The sequence below is a fragment of the Lygodium microphyllum genome, chromosome 20, assembly GCF_053477565.2.
Source record: "Lygodium microphyllum isolate KBCC chromosome 20, Lygodium_microphyllum_v1.1.10, whole genome shotgun sequence".
Taxonomy (NCBI): Eukaryota; Viridiplantae; Streptophyta; class Polypodiopsida; order Schizaeales; family Lygodiaceae; genus Lygodium; species Lygodium microphyllum.
The window spans coordinates 133,354,311-133,360,460 of NC_141154.1; the positions used below are offsets into that span (position 1 = coordinate 133,354,311).

The 6,150-nt window shown below is 38.9% G+C and overlaps 1 pseudogene; it reads left to right on the forward strand.

Moving 5' to 3' along the window:
* The first annotated feature begins 2,311 nt into the window (after window positions 1-2,311).
* LOC148019421 (uncharacterized) lies at window positions 2,312-3,337 on the forward strand (annotated as a pseudogene).
* The last annotated feature ends 2,813 nt before the right edge of the window (window positions 3,338-6,150 follow it).

A 6,150-nucleotide genomic window follows, 5' to 3' on the forward strand; every position in this document is an offset into this window, starting at 1 on the left:
GGGTCCTTAGGATTGAAAATGTTAAGTTGGTTTGCCGAGTGCGATACTAGGCAGAATTTTTAACGTAGCTAAACCCTACCTAGCACTCTGAGGTGTTTGTTGTACCAACTAGTTATGCTTTTACGAATCCCTTAAGGGTTATGCCATTACAAGTGATCTACCTAAAATGATCTAATTGTCTTGCGACAAGAGTGATCTTTGCTTAGAAGAGATGCAAATACTTTTCCTAAGAGATGCAAATAAATAAATTCAAGATACAACATTTCCATGCAAGTATGCGAGTCATAGACTTTTACTTCTATGCAACTATAAGGTTTGCAATGATCATTTCTTTTCCTTGCCTAATCTATAATGATAGATAATTCACAGCTAACTCATAAAAAAAACCTACGTTGAGTTTCAACAATAATTATATTTATAACCCTTTTGTCCGATGCATTGAATTCATGATTTAATATAAAATGCATCTTTTTCTAAAACAACTTCGATAAAGAAGTTCACGCATGACTAATGTCATAAGACTGTTGTTGACTTAATCCATTCAGTGACACTTAACCCGACTTAAAAATACAAGCATCCTCGCATGCAACAGGTAAGTTCATGGTTTCCCTTTTCATGCAATGCAATTCTTTGGACAATATTCTAACATATGTTAACGATTATTTCCTACGAATCATATCTAGGAAATCATTGCCTAAATGCATTATGCGCTTGTTCTTTCTTGCGAGGAAGACAAGGATGCATTTAAACAAAATTTCATCCTTGTAACCTATGCAATATGTGTTTAGGATTGTCACTTTGGAAATGCAAGCAAAGTGCAACATGCAACTAAAACTTGTAAGACGAATGAATAATTGCATTCATAACTTCTTCGTGAAAATTAAACGTGCCCAATGCATTCCTTTTATGTGGAATTAAACTTCTAAGAACCTGGGTATGTGGACTTGCAGTGATGTCCACGTGTAGACTTGGGTTGGAGGCTCCCGCATGAGCACCTTGCGTCTTTTGTTTGGGGGCCATCGATGACATAGACTCTTGACTCTGAAAACTCGTCCTTGCCTTTTTGCGATCTCCGATCTTCCTCCAGCCTTTGGCAAAATGGTCCTCAAAATTGCCTACTCCCTCCCTTGCGCAGAAATTATCCTTTCAAGGCGTGGTTATAAAAACCCAGGGATAAGCCATGTGTACAAGGCTTATGGAAGCTTTGTCTTTAGAAGCTTCTTGTTCTCTATCGGAGCAACATGGCGTGGAGAGAGAAGGTAAGATGATGATAATTGTGATGATGATGATGATGGGGGTCGTGAAGTGGCACAGTGTGGCGTTTCAGCGGTGCTAGGTCCTAGCAGTAGCATGGCACGGCGGTGCTCCTCTGACAGCACGGCCTCTCTCCTTTTCTCCCCAAGCTCCAAGGGGGAGTTTATATAGGCTAAGGGCGGGGAGAGGTAGCCACACACGTGGCTTGTGTGCATGCCTCCTCCCTCATGCTTCCCCACACCACTTAGCTTCTCTCCCTCTCACACTCCTCTCCCCTGCCATGCATCGCTGAGGGGGAGGGGTTTATTATTAAAAATTTAAACACTAAAGTTATCCATTAACCCCTTTTTCCCCGTGAAGGGTGTTCCCGTGTGGCTTGCGGGTTTTAGCCTCGGCCTTATTTGCACAACACGGTTGGGGTTTATTAACGCGTGCGCGGGGTAAGCATTTAACTGCCAAGTTTTTACGATGTGGGAGATTACTTTGGGGTTCCTTATTGCACGGGGTGTACGGGGTTTAAGGTCGACTTAATATTTCGAGCGGAAATATTACAAAATGGTATTTTAAAAATATCTCATTCTGAACTCACGTGATGCACACATATATTCATGAGTAACTTACCCGAGGCTAGCTCAACCTTCCAAGTGGTTTTTATCTTGGATTGTAATTCATGTTTAGGTTGTTTCATTTGTCTCCTTGATTTGGGTAAATTCTGGGCTATGATTGACAAAGGCACTCATGTAGGTGGGTTGGATAACCAAATCCATCGGTTTTTTGCGTAATATCCTTGAGTTGATACCAACTCTTTGAGACCCATCATTGCATTGGGCTAACTCTCCAGTGGCATTTATGTTTATATTGTGGAGTATCCCAACAACCTAGTAACGGCTAGAGGCCAATCTTGACCATAAGAGTTCTTGCCCTTGTACTTAGCCCCGATAAAATGGAACAATAGCGACCTAAGAGGGTAGATGGTTTGGGAGACACGGGGTAGTTTCATTTTCTAATTTGTCCATGCCCATCTTGTGTTATATTTTCTCTCACGTCTGCTTGAGTCATGAGCCATCTAGCTTCTCCACGCCAAACCCCTCACTCTCATGTGTACGAGGATGCATACATGCAACCTAAGTTTACTCCACAACATGTTCAGATGGAGCATATGTTTCAGGCGATGTCCAACATGTTGTTACAGGTAACCACACTTACCAATCCCTTCTCAATTTCCTATCATCTAGCGTCACACAATCACCGGCCTGATCCCAAGATTCAACCCAAGCCATTTTCAAGATTACCCACTGAGGACGTGTTGATGTGGCCGAACCATTTTGAGAATGTATCAAGCTACCATAATTGGTATGAGGAATGCAAAGGCATGGAGGTCTGCACGTTGATGGAGGATGTTGCTTCAACCTGGTTCATCAAGCAGCAATAAGAAGATATTAAACGTGATTGGCAGGTTTTGAAAGCATTGCTGATTCAAATTTTTTCACACCAAAATATTACTCAAACAACACTATAGAAACTCAATGCTTTGAAGCAACAACAGCTTGAACAAGTCACACAATTTGCGGTCAAGATAAACTAGCTACTACTACTGCGGGCAGATTCCACAATGTCTGAAGACATGAAACTATTTTTTCTTTGGCCTCACCTCCATCATGACATCTCTAGATGCGTTCCAGATCAAGGTCCAACCTCTTTTCATGCTACAATCCAAATTGCACAGCGTATTGAAGCCTCTGCACACCTTGATGCTCCAATAACCCTTGTCCCTTAGCCAACTACACACCGTCACATAGTCGAGTCCATGCCCATGGACATTTACATTCATAATTCCCAAGTGAGTTCCATAAGAGCATTGCTTGAAGAACGTGATGCACAGGGCCGATCAATGTGCTTCTATTGTAACAATTACGATCATGTTCGATGGCACTGCAAATAACTTTGAGCATGACAACATCACTAGAATGCCCAAGTACAACATGCGGATGCTGCTTCTTTGGACGAGCTGCCGCGGGAAACATCTAGGCGGGACATTGGTGGAAGAGCATCATGTGCAAGTTCAAGCCACCACATCTTCTAGCCACTTGGTGTGTTCTACATTAGCCCATACAGCTAACGCCTCTCAAAAAGTACTTTTGGATTCAGACAATAATATTTCCTCCATTAGTGAACAATTGGTTCAAGAATTAAGTTTACACACATCCACAACACCCCCCATCAAGGTCTTGTTTGGTGATAACCAAAAGGTCTACCACTCACATTCACAAGCCCGTTGTACTTTCTTTCTAGCTCAGTGTGAAGTGCCTTTTTGGGTAAAAGGGGGTGCATTATGGTAGCACCCCCACCAATTTTTTTCGTGGAGAACAAGGCGGGCAGTTTTTCATGATCAGAAAGAAAGAAAAAAAGGCACCAGTGCTGCACGACAAGGAATTCATGAGGGCAGGGGAAAGGTATATGGCACTTCAATGCAACCCCATAAACCAATTGCAACAATGATCTACATTCTTTCTGCGCTTCCAATTGCCGCCTCTAGCCCGTGAAATGGCTGCCCAAATCATTGCTTGCATCAAGTGACCTATCAAAAACAAAATCAAAAGACAGAAAGCAGGATATATTTTTTTTCAACTGTTGAAAAAATATTATGTTTTTATTTTCAAAGGCTCATATCTTCAAAACGGTGAAGAATTGGACCGAACTTGTGAGGCAACAAAATATTCTCCTTGATATCCTCTTCAAACTTCGCGAGAAGAACGTTGACCAAAATTTTCTCTGTTGTTTTACCATCACAAAATTTTTTCAAAACACTAAAAATGATCTAAAAATCACTTCTAAACACTATTAGTACACATGAAAAAAAAAGTTCAATATGACTTTATGAGGGCATATCACATTGATTGATTTTCATTACATTGCAATGTCCTTCAATCTTCTTAGCTACAAGTTAGGCTTCAACTAAGCCAAAGGCTTTGGTCAGGTTAAGCTTGACTTGAGAGCTAGTGACTCACTTGAGCTTGTTGGTTTTGCGCTGCTATCACTCTTTTATAAGGTATTAGGAGAATTTTCATTTGCAGAGTTGGTGGATTTAGTTATACTTGGGAAGTGTAGTTGTTGTGTCTCCACATAATGATGGGAAGTAGTAATTATCGAGTTAGTGAGTTTGGTAAATGGAGCTATGCAAACACAATGTGAAAAATCCTAGAGTGCATCATCATTCGGCTTTCTTATTAATCTAGAGAGTCAATGTCATATTAGTCATTAGTGCTAGTGTAATAGGGTGACATGTGGAAAGAAATTTTGTAAAATCTCATGAAAAACTAAGGGTTTCCAAATTCGCACTCCGCGCATTCCTAGTTTTGAGACATCAAACAAGACTCCAGACAGGAAGAGGTAAGAAGGAGCAATCCAAGAGAATTCTGATAAGATGTCCTGCGGTTTTACCCCCTTTTAGAAGACAATAGAACCATGAAATTTGTTATCAAAGTAGTAGAGAATAAGCTAGTGTTTGGTGCACATTTTTGCTATAATAGGGAGCTCCATGAGATCTAATACTTAATGATTGCTATCAAGTAGTAGTACACATTGTCTAGATAGTCCAAGTACCATTTGTCTTGGAGTTTAGCCATCAAAAAATCAACTTATGACTACTATAATAACTAGGAATACACATGGGTGAAGTGTATTTGGAGTCCCATACAATGATTTTCTTTATCTTCTTAAGTTCTATCAGTACATAGTGCATTTGGGACAGGTTCCAGAACTTCTCCTACCAAGAAATCATCTAAACCTATTGATGTTTGGATTGTTAGGACTATTTTCCTATTGAGCCTATACATAGCTCACCCTATCGAGTCTAGCTCTCACCTATATACATATATATACATATATATATTGTGATCTATATGATATAGTTTTTGGGATTATATATGATGTGTTTCTTGTCTCTCTACATTTCAACATGGTATCAAAGCTATCACGATTGACTACAACCAATTTCTTGAAGAAGACTATCAATAAGTATATCTATGTAGTATCTCTCCTATTCTTGATTCATATTCTTTTTATGCTTAAATTTGATGAATTGTATATGTTATGAGCATCTTATGTTATGAATCTTAAGCGTAGAAGAAGTTCACTCAATCATCATTGATCATCCTTTAGATTGCAAATATGTTGAATTGTAGATATACCTTGCTTGGACACCCTAAAAGTTTCTATTTGGGAGAAGATGCTGCTAATTCTTGAAGGTGATGACTTGCATGATATTCTTTTTGGTAATCATGAATGTCCATCTCAACCAATTGATCATAGGCTCACAATAATATCCTTGTAACTAAAGGACCTATCTTTGAAGAATGGCAAACTATTTATAATGAGTGGACAGACATGACAAAGCAACTCATTGGTATATTCTTTATACTCTTCAAGATTTTTTTATGTTTAATGTATGTCATCTTTCAACCTAACAAGATACATGGGAGTATATGATAGCAAATTCTGATAATAAATATATTACAATGATGCTTTATCTTTGTAGTCAACTCACTGAGTTACAATACAACATCGAAACTTCTATGACAACACATATTGAATCATTCAAGAACATTATCAATCAACTTGCTAATGCTATTGCATGAAATAAATTGGTAACATAGCTTCTTGATACGATAGAGGATCCTGCTTATGATAATATTATTACGATATTATCTAACAAAGATGGGATCAATTTTGATCAAGCTTGTATATCTTTGATTGAATATTCATAATGATATGAACGATGACACACAAATCAAGAAATCTTTATGATCTCACAAGAGAACACATAGTCAAAATAGATTGATCAAGCTTACTTGCTACAAGGCATCCCTTTCCACGCTCTACATGTAGGAGTCGTCA